Below are 21,345 nucleotides of genomic sequence, written 5' to 3'. Positions count from 1 at the left end.
TTCTCATGTGCTCTCTTGGTTTACCGGTTGTGTGTTCTCAGTTTTCTCACATATAAACTGAGAATCCTATCAGTACTTCTAGAATTGACCGATGATAAAATAGTTCATAGTACCAAGTACATAGGAAGATCAAAGTTGTCAGTTGTTATAATAACTGTTCATAGCAGCAAACTCAGTTGTCTTTGCTCTTACCTGCAGAGACAGGGTTTTAAGATTTGCCTTTAATCCTTTATGAAAAGAAAATAGTTGTTTTTACCTCTTCTTTTTTTCTGTACCTCAAGGGCTGATAGCTTTTTCTTTTTTGTTGTTTGTTTGTTTGCTTGTTTCCTTTCAGGGCTACTCGTTGAGTTGAGTGGCTTCTGAGATAGGGAAATCACACACTTTACCCTACTGCCACCCATGTCCAGCCATGGCCTTTGGCCTCCAGAAGAGAATAAGTGAATCACAAAGCATATAATGCTGGCAAGACCAGGAATCTCCTAGGAGGCTAATCAGTGATCTTGAGACTATATAGCTCTTTTGTTTGTTTTGTTTTTTTGTTTTTTGTGGTACGCGGGCCTCTCACTGTTGTGGCCTCTCCCTTTGCGGAGCACAGGCTCCGGACGCGCAGGCGCAGCGGCCACGGCTCACGGGCTTAGCCGCTCCGCGGCACGTGGGATCTTCCCGGACCGGGGCACGAACCCGCGTCCCCTGCATCGGCAGGCGGATTCTCAACCACTGCGCCACCAGGGAAGCCCGAGACTATATAGCTCTTAAAAATCCTTTTCAGAAAACTATAGAAGATGGGAGAACAAAGCACAAAAATGGCTGGGTTTGACCTTAAGTGTGTATACACTACATCTCGGCCTTCCACCTATGAACTATAAAAAAGATGTGAACATACTAATACTTATATTTGCCTATGCCTATGTTGTGAACATACTAATACTTATATTTGCCTATACCTATGTCTTCTTCTTTACTAATTTTTAGTAACATTATATCCACAATTGTTAGGACTTTATTTGTATTCTAATATTAACCAGTGCGAGCATATTTCCTTCCATACATTCAGTAACTCATAGAGTAATTAAACTAATTCAGAAAAGGTACCAGTTGAGGGGTCCTCGTTTTACTCATTTGGGGGCATATAAAAAGTTATTCTAGGGCTTCCCTGGTGGCGCAGTGGTTGAGAGTCCTCCTGCCGATGCGGGGGACGTGGGTTCGTGCCCCGGTCCGGGAGGATCCCACGTGCCGCGGGGCGGCTGGGCCCGTGAGCCGTGGCCGCTGAGCCTGCGTGTCCGGAGCCTGTGCTCCGCAATGGGAGAGGCCACAACAGAGAGAGGCCCGCGTACCGCAAAAAGAAAAAAAGAAAAAAAAAAAAAGTGTCAGTTTGAAAATACTCCAATTATAGGTTTCTGTGCAAGACATCCCCTTGCTCAAAATGAAGACAAATGACTGCCCAGTAGATTTTCCATTACTCATAACAAGTGGCCTCAAGGGTGTGGGGAGATAGGTATTCATGTTGAGCTCACAAGAGTGCAAATAGTTGTACTCATTTTAGACAGCAGTATGGCAGGATTCGTTAAAATAAAAATGACAGATGGGTTCTGTGAACCCATTTCTATTTCTCGGATATTTATAGGCATCATACAGGTAACTTACTTTAAAATACCTCAACATAAACAGCGTGATACACATGTGTAAAGAAGCATTCACAACTATGCTCAGGGAAGTACATAGAAGGATGTTTACTGTGCTTCTGTTTGTAATAGAAAAAAAGTTAAAACTACCTAAATGTCCATTAAAGGGGTTTTAACTATACTATGTCTAAATTATGGAATATCGTGAACATTTTAATAAAATGAGATAGAGCTAGATTATTTGCATGAGAATAATTCTATGACATATTGTTAAGAGAAATAAAAATTGTAAAACAGGTACTGTGTGAGATCTGCTTTAAGCCACAAAAGTATAACCTTGTTTACATGGGAATATGTACATATAAATGGATAGAAGAAGGTTTGAAAATGGTGCCTTCCCTTTCTTCCCTTTTCTGGCTTTTTTGGCTTTAATTATACAGCCAAGCCTAATCCTATACTAGTAGTATAGGATATACTTCGTAACCAACAAGGAGGAGAAGTGGAAAAAGAGAAATCTAAGTTGTTTTAAAGAGTGGAATTTGTCAAAATACATGAAATAACATCACCAGAGATCTTGGAGATCTGTATATTTCACATATGTTCACGTAGCATAAATTAAAATAAACAGAAATGCAGAAAGGGGTATAGAAGAAGAAATAATGGTACGTAGAAAACATAAAATAAGATGGTAAGAATAAATTCAAATTCTTGATGAATATAACTAAGTTAAATTTTGTTATTAAAAGACAAATGCTCATAGTTGATATTTTAAAAATCGTGTGGTTCTATGGCATTTACAAGACACACTTAAAACAGAATGACATAGAACAGTTGGGAATAAAGAGAAGGGAAAACCACACTTACCATAAGACCCAACAATTCCATTCAAGAGAAATGAAAACGTATGTGCACAAAAAGACAACACAAACACGAATGAGTTTATTACCTTTATTCATAATAGACAAAAACTGGAAACAAGCCATTAAGCTGAGCAAAAAAGCCAGAAACAAAAGAATACATACTGGATCATTCCATTTGTATGAAACTCCAGAAAAGACAAATTTAATCTATGTGCTAGAAAGTAGGTCAATGATCACCTGGACAGGGATGAGGCGGGTGTGGTTACAGCCACAGGCAATTTGGGTGAGTGATGAAAATGTTCTCTATTTTGATTGTCCTGCTGGTTACTTAAACATGTTGATTTTTCAAGACTCATTGAGAGATACACAAAATGAATGTATCTGATTGTATGTAAATTTCAATTTGGTAAATAAAGAGATGGAAAATGGAAAAAACATATAGGAGAACAGAAAAGAAGTAGCTAATTTAGTTTTGGAGGTTCAGAGAAGGCTTTTCTCTGAGGAGACATCAGAGCATTTTTATTTTTTTTTTTTTTTTTTTTTTTTTTTTTTTTGAGTGAGATCTGAAGGAACAGCAAGGCTGAACCAGTCAAAGAGGAGGAAGAAAGAAGCGTGTTCCAGAAAGAGGAAGCTGTAAGCTCAGATTCATGGGACAGATGGGGAACATTGAGGCTCATGTGAGGAACTGGGAGGAAGTCGGCAGGACCGGAGAGAACAGGTGTGACAGAAGAAGAATCAAGTGAGGGAACCTGTCCTATGCTTTGCATAGGTGACGCTGTCTTTATTTTGCCCTTGAACATGAATGACATTTTGTTCAGGTATAGAATTCTTGGCTCACGTTCTTTTTTTCCCTTAATATTCTGCAGATTTGGTCATTACCATTTCGTGCTACGTGTTACTGAGATGTCCAAGGTTGCCTGGCGTTTGTCCCACTGCAGGTAAACAAACTTTTCTCTTTTATTGAATATAATGCATGTGTTGATCTTGTTTCATTAATATTAGTTTTCCCTGATAATCAATGAGTCCGAAAAACCCATGATTCATGTTATCACTGATGAGCCCTTTACTGCAATTTGTCTCCTTTTGGAAATCTTACCATCCATACAGTGGAACTCCTACGTTCTCCATGTTTCATCTTTTCTAATAATTTTACAGCCTGCATTTGCATTTCTAATGAGTTTTGAGGGGAGGTTTGTTATGCTTGTTCTTCTCCCTTAAGTTGATTTTTGGTCCAATTTTATTCCTTTATTATTGTCTTAAATTCAGCGATTGTTTACCAGTATGTGGTCTTTCCCTTTTCATTGCTACCAGGGCTTATTCAGTAAGCACGATGTCCTCTGAAATGTTGTAATGGAATTAATGTAAATTTCTATTTATATTATATATCACTCAGGGTTCTTCAGAGAAACGGAAACAGTAGGAATAACTAATTAAAGAAATAAAGAAAAAAGGAGAGAGAGAGAGACAGAGAGGAATATTAAGAAATTGGTTCACACAACTGCGGGAACGAGCAAATATGAAACCTATGTGACGGGATGGTACCTGGATACTCAGAGAGGATTTCTATGTCACAGTCTCATCCCTGTTTTTTCCCCCTCTCTATTTTTGAGGGAAATCTTGTTACTTAAGATCAGCTGATTGTAAATGTGAATCACATCTACAAAGTACCTTCATAGCAGCATCTAGACAAGTGTTTGACCAAATACCTGGGACCATAGCCTAGCCAACATGACACACAAAGTACACTAGTTACTGTTACATTCATATAAAATATCACAGTTGCCGATGATAGTAATACTCCTCTGATCTCTTGTACTATTCTACTTTTTATAAAACCATGTACTTCCCTTTGGATGAAATGTACCATCCTTTCATTTACCCACATTTTTGCTCGTGTTTTGTTTTGTTTTTTAATCAATACAGAATTTGTGTGAATGCTTGTCCAGGTTTGGGAGTTGAAATAAATTCTGTCAAATTGGGCCACATTGGGTAATCTATTTCGGATTTCCATTTTACAGTCCCTTATAAGTAGTAAAAATAATAATCTTTTTAGTAAAAGAAATATGTTTGTAATAACCTCTTCTTAGTCTCTGTCAGGTTGAAAACTCATTTCCAGCTAAAAGTGATAACTTGAGTTAACAAATGTTTGGATCCTCATTCAAAACTGTCCTATGAAATTGAAGCCCCAAAGTCAGCATCATAAACAATCAGAATGATTGATGTAATAAGCTAGACAAAAAGCAATTTTGAAATTTTGTTAAAAGAGTTAAAAATAAACTATCATTGATACCTTTCATAAAAGTAAAGGGAGCGGTCAGTGGTTATTAATAAAACAAAGAGTGCCATCTACTGACTACACAATTCTATTACGAAAGTTGCCTTAAGCATCCATGTGATACCACACCATTTTCCAGTGTGACAGTGCTATTCATTTGATACTCTGAATTTTCCAAGAATTTTTGTTCATTTACAATGATCACATTTAAATCTCTAGTTCTGCTAACTGAAGTGGAATTTACATGTGCTTAAATCAAATGACTGCCATTTTACAAAATCACTGTCATCAAGAAGCAATTTGTTTTAAGTGCCCCTTTGTGCTAGGAACTACGTGATGTAAAAGAAATACGTCTATATTCTCCTCACACAAGACATGGCAACGACTGTCGAGACTGCAGGAATGTAAGAACAATTAGACGCCATCCCCCCAAGTAAACGGTGCTGAAATGATTAAAGGAACGCAAACACCGATGTAACTTCCTGCTAAAGGAGACACTGAAACATATTTCGTAACAGGTATAGTAAGGAGGAGTTAACACCCATCACCTTTTAATTCAGATACGATTTTATAGAGGAAGTAACATTTAGAGTTTTGCGGACAACCCGAATAACGCAGTAATTGGAGAAGAGTTGATGGCTGCGCTTAACTAGGATTCGGTATTTTTAAAGTGCAGAGGCAAAGCTTCCTCATGTGTCCCACTAGTGACACTGTGAAGTTTCTAGGAGGTAGAGCAGGGAAGGGAGGGCTGTGCTCCCAGAGCAGCCTTGTAACGTGTAAAGGAATCAATGGCTCCAGAGCCAGGGCCTTGGGGCCAAGGAGGTACATCGGCGGGAGACACCATTCAGGCCCACTGCTGGCCTCAGGGTCCCAGGCAGAACTGGATGAACGCATTACCCTGCCCCTTACACCCCTTATAGGTTAATAGATCAGATGCCACATCAAGAAACAAGACTGAAGCTCCTATCAAAGTACAAAACACTAATCTCTTCTGGTGATAACTTTTACGTCCTGGATTCCCTCCTTGATTAAGACTCTCTTGACAACAGAGGAATCGTGAGTCTATTACAAAAATAGAATTAGCAGTACATTCCAACTTTATTCCTTTGTTCACTCGTTTCATAGAGTACTTCAAAGCAGAATGGGTTCACATAACCCATCCGTCTATGTAATACTGTCTTTTGTTTGAGTTAGGATATTTTTTGTTAAAAATCAATAAACGGAACAACAGCACATGCATCCAGTCCTAGGACCCATCAAGAAGGGTGTATAGTGCATAGGGTGTAAACTCTGGGATGTAAGCCTTAAACTCAAGGCCAGCAAAATCTAGTAAAATCTAACAGCCTCCAGAGGGTATGCTTGGATGAAGAAGATAAAATTGTAGGAGTTTACAAGAGCAAAATAGATTAAATTCACAGCTACAGGCTGTCTGTCTCTGTTGAAAAGGTTCCCAAGATAAACTTGCACTTCATATGCATTTTGTGATGGGAGGGAGAAAACTGGTGAGAAACTGACTAGAAATCATGGGAATTTGGGATCTTAGAAAGCAAAAGCTCCTCTCTCCATGAATCGGGCTCTAAAGCGCTGCTTACCTGCCCTATGAGGCAGCAATGCCACGTGGGCAATCAAACATAAGATTGCTAGAAAGATTGTAGGCTGACAGTATCTATCTTAATTCAGGTAAGGGTTCAGGTTAGTTGCAACAGTGGCCCTAATCAATTTTATAGGTAAAATTTAGAACTAATTTTATTCCTTTAAAAATTGCAATGATACTCTAATTCCCTAACTCCTTGTGGTCAGCTAAATAATGGCCCCCAAACATATTAGGCTCTAATCTCTGAGACCTGTAAATGTTACCTTGTGTGGAAAAAGTGGTTTCAAGATGTGATTAATTTAAGGACCTTGAAAGGGTGAGATTATCCTGAATTATCTGGGTAGGTCCTAAAGGCAATCACAAGTGTCATTATAAGAGGGAGGCAGTTGACATACACAAAGGAGAAGGTCATGTGAAGACAGAGAAGAGAGAGATGTGAAGATGCTGGCCTGAAAGATCTGAAGATGCTGACCTTGAAGGTTTGGAGGTGCTGACCTTGAACCCTGGAGTTATTTGGGCAAAAGCCAAGCAATGGCCGAGACACCAGTAGCTGGGAGAGGCAAACACCTTGACTTGAGCCCAGCAATATAGATTCAGACACGTGGCCTGGAGGACAGTGAGAGTATACACTTCTGTTACTTTAAGCCGCCAATTTTTTGTTGTAATTTGTTATAATTACAAATTACATAATTTGTTGTAATTTGTTATAGCAGCCATGGGAAACCAATATACTCCAGGTCGCTTTCTCTTTCTATAATCCAGGGTTCTCTTTCATAATATGGGATATCATTTAAATACCTTTGGCATTAATAGTACCATGCTAAATCTTTTACACAGTGTCTCCAATCCTTGTATCTCTTTTCTCCCAAAATCATACTACTCTTTTCCCTGATCACTCTCCTTCATCCATACTGGATGCCTTAACATGCAGAAGTATTTCAGATTTGTGCAATGGTTGTTTCCTCTGACTGGAATGCTTTTACTCAGACATGATAATGATGAACTCTCTCACTTTCTTCAAATCTCAGCTCAAATATGCCTTCTCACTGGGTCTACTTTCGAACTCCTCTGTTCAACATTGCAGCCTCCTTCCCTACCCAGTAATTATATCCATTTTCTTTTATTATTTTAATGTCATTTCAATCTCTAAAGTGTTAAGCGATTTACTTAATTGCTATGTTTAGTTTATATCTTCTTTCTGTTTCCTCTAGAATGTAAGCTTCATAAGGTATAAGATTTTTCTCTCTTTGGTTCACTAATGTATTCCCAATGCATGGAAAAATATAGCATACATAATAGGCACCCAGTAATGTTTTTCTTGAATGAATAATTGAGGAAAAACATTTAAAAGAATATCACAACAAGTTAAAGACGTTGAGATCCTAAGTCATAGGAAAATGAATTGTAACTTTCAGTTCAAGGTGACACGTCAAAACTTCTTGTGCTTTTATTATTTTAATATCTGTTCTATGCTAGCTAAAGGCTCAAACTTCATTTATAAGACCACAGAATTTGCAATAATTTATAGATGTGCTGCTATATTCTTCTGTTTTTCAGGCAGGATAATAGCTTTCTATTTACATAAGTTCTCAATGAGTCTCCACAAAAATCTGTCCCCTAGGGTAGGGGCAGAATTGCCAGGGACTGAGTTTCTGCCTCAGAAACTTAGAACTACTGCAGAGCCTGTCAGGTAATTCCCTAAATAGGCAGAAACTCACACTGAATGGATGTAAAGAAATAAAAAAAAAAATGTTTGAACATTTTCCAAATAAACTGAATAACACATGGAGAGAGGCAAATTTCTTTTGCAGACTACTTATTTAAGATCTTCCCTTATCTATGTTTTTAACATCTTTATTGGAGTATAATTGCTTTACCATGGTGTGTTAGTTTCTGCTTTATAACAAAGTGAATCAGCTATACATATATGGAGGAATTTCCTATTTCCTTAGGCAGAGAGGCTGAATAGTGAAAGAGTAAACCCCTTTACATTTTTAAAAATTTATTTTTTGAAGTATAGTTGGTTTCCAATATTGTGTTAATTTCTGCTGTATAGCAAAGTGATTCAGTTATACATATATATGCATTTTTTCATATTCTTTTCCATTATGGTTTATCACAGGATACTGAATAGAGTTCCCTGTGCTATACAGTAGGACCTTGTTGTTTATCCATCCTGTATATAATAGTTTGCATCTGCTAATCCCAAACTCCCATTCCATCCCTCCCCCAACCCTCTCCCCCCTTGTCAATCACAAGTCTGTTTTCTGTGTCTGTGAGTCTGCTTTTGTTTTGTAAATAAGTTGATTTGTATTATTTTTTAGATTCCACATATAAGTGATATCATATGATATTTGTCTGAAAGAGTAAATCACTTTAGATAAAAAACAATTTGCACTATGTTACAAAATGTGCCGCTTTACAAAAGCAGTTCAGAGTGAGCCTGGGAAGGCCCATGCTCTAAAGTGAAGTAAAACACTAGCAATCTTCAGAAAAGCAAGAATCAGCGCAGATGCTGAGGCTACAGAACTTCAGTGATTGTCAAGTGGTAGACAAGCGACCCAGGGAACATGCTAGTGAAAGAGAACGTCCCAACCCTTCTCTGATTGCCTTTTCCACTGTTATTGAAAACGAATCTTTACATCTGATCCCAAGGTGCTTTGATTTTGTAATCTGTGACACATTTTTCCCTCGTGTGCTTTAGATATGCATTTCAACAATAAGCAGGAATAAAGGGAATTTGTGTTCTACTTTTTTTTGAAAGCAGATGTATTTTTTCAAATTAGAATTAACATTGTTAACAGGTTTCGAATATTCTTTTAAGAAGACGTGAGAAATTTATCACACAATTCTATTTCCAGAAGGTGTGTTTTAACTTACATATGTAGAATTTAATGATTAAAAAAGGTACTCACGGGGAATGTTACGGATCACAGAATCCCAGAAGTAATAAACCACAGAACACTGGTAGTAAAAGAGGGGGAAAAAAAGACTCAAAATGTGAAAGGACTTTAGTTCCAACTAATTTAAGAAATTTAAATAACCAACCAGAACTAAAATAAACTTGGAGACAAGTCCACAATAAATGATATGATATCTAACTAATTATATAACACTAAAGATTAAAGAAACGGCAAGGTGGCACGTGGCATGATCATGGCAGAAAGGACTATTTGAAGCAAATTATTTTAAGTATAATTATACAGAATATTAATTCTACAAAGCATAATTACCAGATCATTGGTACAATCTAGAATTTAGGGAGGAAAGAAAAATAATAATTCAGATAAAATGTTAATAAATCTGATGGATTTTATGCATTTGTTTTTAAAACTACAGGATGCTAAGAGTTTTACGTACTACCGTATGCTAAACTGCATTCATTCAGGGGTGCAGTCACGGGGTGAGGCTCCACAAATATAAACATGAGTGAAAACAGTCCCTGTCCTAAGCTGCTCGGGGTTTTTGTAGAAAAAATGTACATGGATTGACTAACATCAGAATAAAATTCAAAGTAAGAAACTCATGTTGACACATTGTTTGGGTCTTAGCTGTTTTATATAGTCGTGATAGATTTTGCTAATTCTCAGAAGTTTTTGTTATTTTTAAACGCCCTTTATGTTAAAAAATAATCCTGTCCCACAAGGTTGAGTGTTCTGCAAAAAGGCGTCGTTCCAGGCATAGGAATCAACCTATGGAAAGAAAAGCACAGGTGGAAATAGGGTTCAGAAGAAATTATTTCAGTAATCCAGGAAGGCAGTGAAGAGAACACGAAGTTGTACGTGGAAGCAAAGAATCCAATAGAAGTATTAAAGAAAGGATCACCAACCCTATCATATAATTAAGTAGGTCTGAGCAGGGTCCATTTTGGTTCCAAGTAACACGTGTGATGCAGGATTAGTATGTTTGGAATGCAGAGTGGTAGGTGAATCTTTTTTTTTTCTTTTTCTTAACATATTTATTGAAGTATAATTGCTTTACAATGGTGTGTTAGTTTCTGCTGTATAACAAAGTGAATCAGTTATACGTATACATATGTTCCCATATCTCTTACCTCTTGCGTCTCCCTCCCTCCCACCCCTCTAGGTGGTCACAAAGCACCGAGCTGATCTCCCTGTGCTATGCGGCTGCTTCCCACTAGCTGTCTATTTCACATTTGGCAGTGTATATATGTCCATGCCACTCTCTCACTTCGTCCCAGCTTACCCTTCCCCCTCCCCATACTGATCTATAGATGACCCTGAGTGTATTAAGTAAATGGATGTTTAAATATATAGATTCTTAAGACATTGTGCTATTTTTGAAGCTTTCCCTCTGTATAACTTCTGCTTATGCATTTGTATAACTTTAATTTACTTAATATATTTGTCCATAAAAAATAAACACTTCAGGTTGCTGTATTGAGCGTGTCACTAAAATGTTGGCTTTGATTATATTTGGCTACAGAGACCTATCTGAAAGTAATGATTGACTTTCTATTTCTAGTCATTCAACATCTAATAAATAATACATATATTATTTATGCATATACTAAACCATATATGAAGATTATTTATCGAGGTAAAATTCACATAACTTAAAATTAACCATTTTAAAGCATATGGCTTGGCTCAGTGGCATTTAGTATATTCGCAATGTTGTGCAACCATAATTTTTTCCAGAACCTTTATATATAAGCATACATATTGCATTCACATATGACTAAAAGCTAATTTAATTCAGAAAGATTTTTAAAATCTTTCAGTTTTTATAACTCCACTCAATTTGTCACATGGGTGTATGTTGATTTAAGTTATCTCTGTTCAATTAATGGATGAATGCCTTGTTTCCTTAATCAGATTGGAAACACCTCACGGCAAAATAAAAACCGGTTTTCGGGGCTTCCCTGGTGGCGCAGTGGTTGAGAGTCCGCCTGCCGATGCGGGTGACACGGGTTCGTGCCCCGGTCCGGGAAGATCCCACATGCCGCGGAGCAGCTGGGCCCGTGAGCCGTGGCCGCTGAGCCTGCGCGTCCGGAGCCTGTGCCCCAAAACGGGAGAGGCCACAACAGTGTGAGACCCGCGTACCGCAAAAAATAAAAACAAACAGGTTCTTGTATTCACATAAAGCAAAGTTTTTCATAAGGGTTGGTGATCCCTTAGAATGTTTCTAGATGTTCCCAGGGGTCAACATCTGACCTTTAATGGAACATCGCTAAAAGGTGAACTTTTGCAGGATCACTTAATTATTACATTTTAAGTCAAATGCCAACTTGAGCACAGATATTGGGTAGCAGTGTTTTTTTAATAACATCATCTCCCAAAAGATCTGAAAATACATGGATGGGAAATACATTAGATAGTTACTAAATTTAAAAGAGATGTGAAATTTAACTACTTTATTTTGTAATGTTTTTGGAGGCAAAGACATTTCAAAGCCCGTAAGAAATAATTACTATACACTTTACAGATAAACATTATACAGAGGTTAACGTTTTACAACAAAATGACAGAAAGGTTAAGCCCCCAGAGCACTGGAGCCAAACTTGTTGGACTAGAGCCTTAACTTTCTACTTGATAGCTGTGTGGCCTCAGAGAAACTCCTGAACCTTCAAAAAATTCAGTGAAATTGGAAAAATAATAAAATCCACACACCATAGGCTCATTATGAGAATTAATTGAGTGAATCTATTTAAAGTTGAGCAAAGTTACATTTGTAAATCCTAGAAGCTCAGTTTGTTGGAAGTCAGACCTGAATTTTGTTAATCTTGTCACAGCTATGTGGAAATGCATAAAATATTATTTTAAAAATAACAAAGGAGAGTTCAAGGACAGTGCTTTGAAGTCCAAACTAGGTAGGCAGAACAATTATGGTATATTTATAACCCAGCAAAGTGTATAAGAAGTTTAAGATAACTGTTCCAGAATAAAGCAGGGTAATAAAATTAAAACAACTAAAAAATAGGTCTAGATTCAAACCAAGCGCTAGGAAAAAATCACCAGAAATTTAAAGATTCAGATAAATAAGTATAAAAAAATCGATAAATGCCTCTTTTTTCCTACTCTAGTCTTGGAATTTGACATACACTTTATTTTTTAAATAAATTTATTATTATTATTATTTGGCTGTGTTGGGTCTTCATTGCTACGCGTGGGCTTTCTCTAGTTGCAGCGAGCGGGGAGCACGGGCTGTAGGCGCATGGGCTTCAGTAGTTGTGGCACACGGGCTCAGTAGTTGTGGCTCACGGGCTGTAGAGCGCAGGCTCAGTAGTTGTGGTGCACGGGTTTAGTTGCTCTGCGGCACGTGGGATCTTCCCGGACCGGGGCACGAACCTGTTTCCCCTGCATTGGCAGGCAGATCCTTAACCACTGCACCACCAGGGAAGCCCAAATTTGACATACACTTTTTAAAACTAAAAATACTATAATTTTAGAGATCACTTTTAATAGATTTAAATGAATTAGAGACAGTACAATAGTATTTAACAATGCTGCAGAAAATTGCTGCATTAAACTGCATTCGGATTCATTTATTAGGACAAGCCTCTCAGTGTGACTCTAACAAGGGTCTTAGGAAAAGGAAAGGAATAGAGATTGTTCCTTTTTCTCATTTCACTTCAGTTCACCTTCCTTCAGGGGAAGATACTGACGCAGTTTTAAAAAATGAAGGTCCATGTCATATATTACTTTAATGAAATAAACAACATTTAAAAGTGGACAGACTCTCCCATTATCAGAGGCACTGACAGGTATTGAAATATTATAGTAAAGGTCATTCACTTGGAGAAAAGGCATAATGTAAACAGCCCGTGTTTGCCTTCAGCATTTGTTAGATCAAACTGGAATAATGTCTTAGAAAATTTAAAATCTTTTAAGGCATAGAAATGACCACAGAGGAACTATTTTTCTTGCCATGAAAGCTAAGCTGTCTGTTGCCTTGAGGAAAAGAAAATAATGAATTTGGAAAGTGACATTCATATTTTAAATATTGCCAGACTTTGTGATTTGTTTTTCATTTGCTATGTTCTAGTGTAACTTGGAAGAAACTGGAAATGAATACTGATTAGAAATTTAATCAGAGTAATGAAGGCTTTTTTGCTCTTTTTAAACCAATGTTAATACATTTTTTCCCAAAGTCCATGCCTCCTAACAAAACACTAATGAAATTAGGACTGCAATGCAAATTCACAAATGGCTATGGATTTGTAAATGTGCCTAAAATGTGCCAAGAGACTCTAATAAGCCCACATTTCAAAATATATTTAGATTGTAAAATAGTTTGCAACCCTGAAGATTAAATGGTGAGCAAAAGTCAGTGAGTAATTCTAAGACCCAGTGATTGAATTCATAGTTTTCTGTCTCTTCAACCCTCCCACTCTCCCTGACATTTAGCCTAGTGGCAGGCAGACAACAGACTAGTCACAATAGTATGTGTATTGACTATGATGAGAATGTTTCAGATGCTGTAAGAACCATATAAGTCGCACACTGAACCAACCCTTGTGGGTTCAGGGCAGTTCTCCTAGAGACAATTACATTTATGTCAGAGCCGTAACTTCTAACCTTAAATTCTTCCCCAAGGAAACCAGTCATCATTTGACTCTTTCTAATGGATAATCACATTTATTAAAATGAAACTTTGGTGGGCCAGAGTCCCAATAAATGCTGGGCAATGACGACGTTTCTTTTCTTCCAACAAATTTCAACATATTTGATGCTGTTTTAAAAAAAAATCGCTTTTGTCAACTTAACACATCTACATAGTTTTAAAACCATGAATTATCACCAGATGTATAATGAAAACTCTACCCCAGATCCAAATAGCACTCTGCCAAAGCAATCACCTTAAATATTTTAGCCATTTCTTCACTTACCTATAAATTCTCAACATTACTTTTATCCTGCTCTCTCTTGATTATTCAGCTTCAGACACTATTGCTTTTTCTCTACAGCAGTTGAAAATTCAACACTCTTTACAACACTCCCTGGACCACGAACATTCACATGTAAACAAAACACACACAAACACACATATTCACAAAAGCATTTTCTTCCCTTATTTCCTTGGTATGGTTATATCACAATGTTGTCACTATTTATATTACAATGACAGAGGTAAACTCTATACTAAAATTGCATTATTCACTGTATTATCATTTGTTACTCAGGATAATTTATTAAATATTAAGATTTGATTATTTGTTAATGTATCCATTACTATTTCTTCCCAAACCAACAGTTATATAAAATCTCTTTCAATATCATCACCTACTTCTGGAAATCTCTCCAATTTTCATATGTGACTTTCAGAGACCTCTGCCCCCTGGCCTTTTACCTTGGTACCACCTGCTCCACCCTCACCCGAGACATTTCTCCATCTTTCTCAAGTCTTGACTACCTCTTGATGTTATCTCTTGTTTGGAGCTCACTTTCCAGGAACTTTTTGAGAAAGAACGAATAAAACTGACTTATTTTGATAACTTACATGTCCAAAGATGTCTTTATTGTATATTCACATTAGTTAAAAGCTTTTCTGAGTTTATCACTCAGAGTTGCCAAGTGTTTTTCCTCGAGATTCCAAAGGCAGTTCCTGTGTCCTACAATCTAATGTAGTGGCTTCCAAGCCATTCTGATTTCTGACCACTAGTATGTGACTAGCTTTTTCTCTCTGGAAACTCTTCTGAAATAGCATGTTCTCTGGTTGTTTCTTTTCATAGCTTCCTGTCCCTGTTTACAGAGGTAGCATCTTCTCTTGTCTCTGAAGGATATTAATTGTACCATGTTTCAATGATTCTCCTGCTCCCTTCATGACTTGTTCCCTTTAAATTGCTTTGCTTTCGCTTTGTTTGCTTCAGGATCCTCTTTCGTGTTGAACACTCTGTTTTCACAAAATATGAAGATCTCTGGCTCTTATTAGATATTTTAGAACAGAGAAAAGATGAGTAGATGTTCTGTGTTTATGGGCTGGAGACAGAGACCTTGGGCTTGAGAGTAAAATGATCTAGCAAGGACCCACTAATTGCATTGTTAACCCCTGTAGTAAATGATGCCTCATTCACCTGTGCAGGCGTCAAAGGCAGTGGTAGGAAGGGCAGAAGCCCGGCATCCAGAGTCCTGAGACTGGCGTACAGGACAGAGGTCGTAACTCTTGTCATTCTCTGTGTAGACTTTCTTATTCCCTTCCTGTTTTCAGTATAACTTCTAAGCCTCTATTCTCAACTGTGCTCAATATCCTGGAGGCCCTCTGTCAATTGTTGCATAGAATTATCCTTCTGTCTCCCTACTGAAAATACCAGGGGGAGGTAGGGAAGTGGGTTCTAACTGACCCTAAATATCTTTAAGCAGCACATTCTCAGTCCCACTCCTAACTTCTGGAATCCCTGACCTTTCCAGATTTCTACAATATGAATTAACTTGCTTTTTGTCAATCTGATCAGCTTCAGGGACCTAGGTTTTCGCTTTCACTGTTCTGATAAGTATCCATCGAGTGTTCATCTTACCAATTTTTTTTCTTCTTTTTTTAGCATTTCTCCTCCACTGTTGCCTTCTCTCCATTTCTCTTTGCCTCCATAAGATTGGATTCTTCGTCAACTTTTTTACTTTCATTTTTTTCTGGAAATTTAGGAAAAATCATGGAGATAAACACATGTACTCAATTGTTACCTATTTATGGAATCTTTAGGTTGAATACATACATGCTGCATATACACATACCTATATACATACATCTGCTGATGGATTTCCTCATATAAAATATTCCAGTGTTGAGTCAGTCTTAAGTCACTACACCATTACCTATTACAAATCAGCAACAGTATTGTCCTCACACCAACGCAACGTTCATCTCGTGTTTCCCCAGGGTTTGTCTCAAAGTATTTGTTGAATATAGATGCCTGACTGAATGATACACCACAAAGAAGTCTTGAGTCATTGAGTTTTTAAAAATTTTATTAGAGTAGAGTTGATTTACAATGTTGTGTTCGTTTCTGCTGTACAGCAAAGTGAATCAGTTATACATATACATACATCTACTCTTTTTTAGATTCTTTCCTCATATAGGATGTTACAGAGTGTTGAGTCGAGTTCCCTATGCTATACAGTAGGTCCTTATTAGTTACCTATTTTACATATAGTAGTGTGTATATGTCAATCCCAATCTCCCAATTTATCCCTCCTCACTTACCCCCTAGTAACCATAAGTTTGTTTTCTACATCTGTAACTCTATTTCTGTTCTGTAGATAAGTTCATTTGTATCCATTTTATAGATTCCACATATAAGCAATATCATATGATATTTGTCTTTCTCTGTCTGACTTACCTCATTCAGTGTGACAATCTCTAGGTCCATCCATATTGCTGCAGATGGCATTATTTCATTCTTTTTTATGGCTGAGTAATATTCCATTGTATATAGAGTCATTGAATTTTATAGTTTGTGTCATAATTATTATGGTGTGATTTTTTTCCAATAGAACAGGATTGCTATAAACCAATTCAGCAGAGCCCATTATAAGACAGACTTTCTCTTGATATTGCATGTATTTATTTATTTTTTAATCTTTAAAATTAACTAGACTTTATTTATAGCATATAGAATTGTATTAGTTTACAAAAACTGAATATGTTTATATTTATTATAAAAGATCTTCATTTTAGCAAAATATCAGCATTTAACTCTATGTAAACACACTGTTGATTCAGACCTTAAGAGGAAGTTTATAAGGAAATTAAAAATTGAATTATCATATAATCCAGCAACTTCACTACTGGGGATACACCCAAAAGAACTGAAAGGAGGTACTCGAACAGATATTTGTATACTCATGTTTATAGCCACACTGCTCACAATAGCCAAAATGTAGAAACAACCCAACATATATTTATTTTAAAATTTAGTTTTATCTTATTATTGTACATACACCAAACATTGTTTCAGGCACTGTGGCACTGTGCTCTACTTTCAAGCTCAGATGACTAAGGCTTTCTATGAACTGGAAAGTTTCATTGCTTTCAGCAGAGCTGGCACATGGTTTGTTTGAAACCCTGATTATATAGAGAGACTCTGCCGCACTCTCTAGACTTCCTGGAACATTGCTTATCAAGTCCTGTCTGACATTTCACCCTGTATACTGTGCACCTATTGCTGAGAACTGTCCTGGCCAGGCTGCTTATGAGTCCCATGACTTTGCCCAGTTTAAGAATAGATTCAGGCTTGCCATAATCTATCACAGTGACCTCACCTGAGTTGCTTTGCCAAGTCTGGACATTGCTTCATGTCTACCCAGTAATAAGGTAGTGTCTTCCAGATCTTTCCCATGTGAGTTCATATGCCTGCTCAAGACAGAAAGTGCTTCATCTAGAATAATGGTAAGCTTTTCCCTGCTGGTCTTTAGAGTCGACATATCACTTCATTTCTTGCAGACCCAGCTTTGTGTATCTTGCACACATGCCTTAAAAAGCTGTAGTCATCTTTAGTCAGATTTTGTTTACTTAAATCCTTGATTAGATTTCTGTGGATTACAGTGATATACAGAGGGCATAACTTTGTCTTTCTAGCAAAGCAACTACCTTTTTTGCAAGAAATTCTAAACTTTGGTATGAAAACTCAAATTTATATGAGGTATTTCTTTTCCTTTTAACTCTAAATTCTAATTTTTCCTGAAGAAATAGCATCAGCTCTCAATATATTCTGAAAGGCAGTGCAAAGGTAAAGTAAATGGAATTTGGAATCAGCCTGAATATAACAGAATCCTAATTCTTCCTCTTACTGGTGGTGTAACCTTATTCAGGTTATTCTATATTCCATGAGCTTCTGCTTTCTCACCTGGAAAATACAGATAATCATAGTAACTATCCCTTAGGGATTTTCAAAGTATTACATATATTAATATATATAAAGCATGTATAAGATGTCCAACACATAGTACACATTATAGAAGTATTTGTTGTCTTTATTTTTCAGGGTCCCTGCATTTGGAATGAGAGCAATTTTTATTAATATCTAGAAATTTTAATTTAATATCTAAAACATATCATTTACCAATGGAAGGAACCAACCTCTATAAAGTCAAAGTTTATTTAGCTACATCTCTGACTAATGAATTTCTATCCAGCTCTTCAAATATGGCACAGGAATTCCATTTTATCCAACTCCTGCTAAATTATTGTACAGTTTGATTTGTTGGAAAATTCTCTTATGCTGACATAAATGTGTTTCACTGTAATTTCCCCTCAATAATTGCTCTCAATATTTAATTAGAGATAGAAGGAGAAAGTACATACATTACCTCCCATTCATGAGTGTGTCTCAAGCCCAAAAGAGTAGCTGTCTTTTGACACGCTGGATGCACAGTATCCTTAAATTAGCAGGATTCGGTTCCTCTAGTTGGCAACAGAAAAGTTTTCATCAATATAATGATATTTATCCTTTAACCAGCATGCTTCATATATTTTTCTAGACCAACCAGAAAAGTGTTCAGAGTATCATCCAATGCATGTTTCACCGTTTTAATTCACAGGAAGCTGTGGTCAAAAGTCCTGTTGAAACGAAAATATCAGCCTTATTTTCAACCTCCCATAATCTATCAGCCCAATGAGGCCATCGAGGAAGTGATCAACAACAGACATAGCTGTATTTAAAATCAAGTTCTGAATCAGTAAACGTATGGGCCACTTAAAGTAGAGGAATGTCTCAAGCAAAACCATCACACATTGTGATCACACAGGTAAAAATTCTTTTGGCGACCAAGAACGGATTGTGAGGGAAGATGGGAAACAATGGTCCTGTGAGAATTTACCCAAACCAGGTCCTTTATTACCTCAAAGAGCCCATCTCATTTTATGTCTGATTAGGTCAATGTAAATTATGTTGCTATGAATTAACTGCAAAGAAAATCATTACTAAAGGAGACTAAAGACTTTCCTATTAGCAGAACAGAACGCTTTAATTGAAGGGTATCTTAATACCACGCTTCTGAGAGCAAAGCTAATTTCCTTTGATTTACCCAGTGACTCCTGCACCACTGATAATATTGTGGGTTTGTTGTTTTATATTGTTGTTGCTCGAGACTCTTTTCTTAGATAAAGATGATTTAAAGGGCCCCAAAAGGCTTACAATGGAAAGTCAAGTCACATTTCATTTTGTTTTATAATTAGGCATTCAAAAATCATACAGTTCTAATTAAAATTGAGAAAATAAATGCAAAAATTGTCAAACTCATCATTGCAACTATCGTTTACTTATTTCATTGTCTAAATTAGTTCCATTAAAACTTGGTCATCTCAGGGGATTATAAATAAACACTAAGTTATACGTTTATGTTTTACAAGGTCATAGCTCTGGCTCCATCTCAAAACATTTGGACATCATCCGTTTACCAATTTGCAAACTGCTGTATGGTAATTCAGCAGGCATTTGAGGTTTTTTTATTTAAGAGTTTTTAACTTTAAAGCTCTAACCACGGCTAATTTGAATGCATCTAACTGTGAAAACAACGTTATGACGTTGTTCTTTCGTAATGACCCAATCCAGGGGATTTTGTTTTCTGAACTACTGCAAGGTTCTTCCAAGGAGATTTAATCTTGTTTGCTGTGTTTCAGCAAATGCCTCAATATAACACCAAGCACTCTACCTCAATTCATACTGAACACCTCTACTCCTTGCTTAGGTAAGCTATAGCAAATACCATTTTCGGTTTCTAGTTTCACCGTTATTTCCCTCATATTTCATTCATCTTGCCTTAGTGTAAGTTGTTCCTTAGGACTGAGTTACAAGACCAAAAGAGGAAAAGAACATTGCTAGTTTGGGAACTACATAGTTATAGAAAAGAGATACTATGTTTGTTAAATCATTGTTTAGACAGAGCATGTTTATACACTATTATAAAAATGTAGACATTATAAGCATAATAAAAAAGTCAAATAAAAAACATTAAAAGGTTTCATGGAAGTAGCACAAAATAAGGTTGGGGCTAAAGGGCTCTATTAAAGAAATTCATTTCTTAGGCTATATTTTTCATTGGTATTTTGTAGCGATTACCTATCTTTTCCATCTTATTTTACACTGTTTGCCTTCTTGCGTGTTGATGAGTATGTTTTGATATGTTATGTGACCATGTTACTGTTAATCCTCCTGAAATTATCGCTGAAATATCTATGAGTATTTTTACACAAAACTAAAACATTATACTTACTTTTTCTCTAGGAAGTATTCTTGGACTCCTAATACCCTATCTTAAGCAATTTTTTCTGTATAATAGTTGCCATTGGTTTCTGTCCTGAAATGTTTATGGATATTATATGGTCAGAATCATTTTCTGGGTTCGCTATGAGCATTGATCATTTGATCAAGTTAGTATTTTCAAAATGGTATTGACATTGTTAGATCTTTAATGTTCTTTTGAAAAGACAACAACTGAAATTTGTGGCACAGAACCTAAACGTATTTTTTAAAGATTGAAATTGTTTGTAAAAGTAACATCTATATCAATGTTAATAAACTATAGAGTAAATTAATTTCTCATGAGTATGCTTGGGTGGATCTCTGAGTTGTTTGGGAAGACTTAAATTCTTGGTAAAAAGATGTACATTTATATACATACACATATATTTAAATTTTTGTTTCCAGTACTTTTTAGAACTTACCTGATAGCTAATATCAAACGTAAAACATAGAGAAGTACCATTCTCACAGTTCCAGAAGCACTGAGTTAACCAGTTTCACTTTTCATTTTTCACTCAACTGGTTTATAAGCAGTAAACTTAATACATCAGCAAGCGTGGGATACAAGAAAGAACATGCTCTTGGACATGTTGTAAAAATATATTATTTTAAAAGGTTTATTATATTTAAAATATTATTTTCAGGTAATAGTTTCTATGGTATTAATTGAAACTTTCTAGGCAAATTCTCATATTACTTTCCTCATAAAAACCTCTCTGCCTTCAAGCAGATTCAAATGAAACCTCATAAGGATGGTCTGAAGGATAAAGTGTCCCAATTTTTTCTTGCTAGAG

General features: G+C 36.4%; 1 long non-coding RNA gene across 1 annotated transcript; it reads left to right on the top strand.

Annotated features, from left to right (window-relative positions):
* Positions 1 to 3,082: 3,082 nt before the first annotated feature.
* On the top strand, positions 3,083 to 20,842 carry LOC136793169 (uncharacterized). The gene is made up of 3 exons (XR_010838071.1): positions 3,083 to 3,251; positions 3,349 to 3,420; positions 18,849 to 20,842. It is a non-coding gene; the product is annotated as an uncharacterized lncRNA (long non-coding RNA).
* The last annotated feature ends 503 nt before the right edge of the window (positions 20,843 to 21,345 follow it).

The sequence above is a fragment of the Kogia breviceps genome, chromosome 1, assembly GCF_026419965.1.
Source record: "Kogia breviceps isolate mKogBre1 chromosome 1, mKogBre1 haplotype 1, whole genome shotgun sequence".
Taxonomy (NCBI): Eukaryota; Metazoa; Chordata; class Mammalia; order Artiodactyla; family Physeteridae; genus Kogia; species Kogia breviceps.
This window is presented reverse-complemented; position numbering and strand designations above follow the sequence as displayed.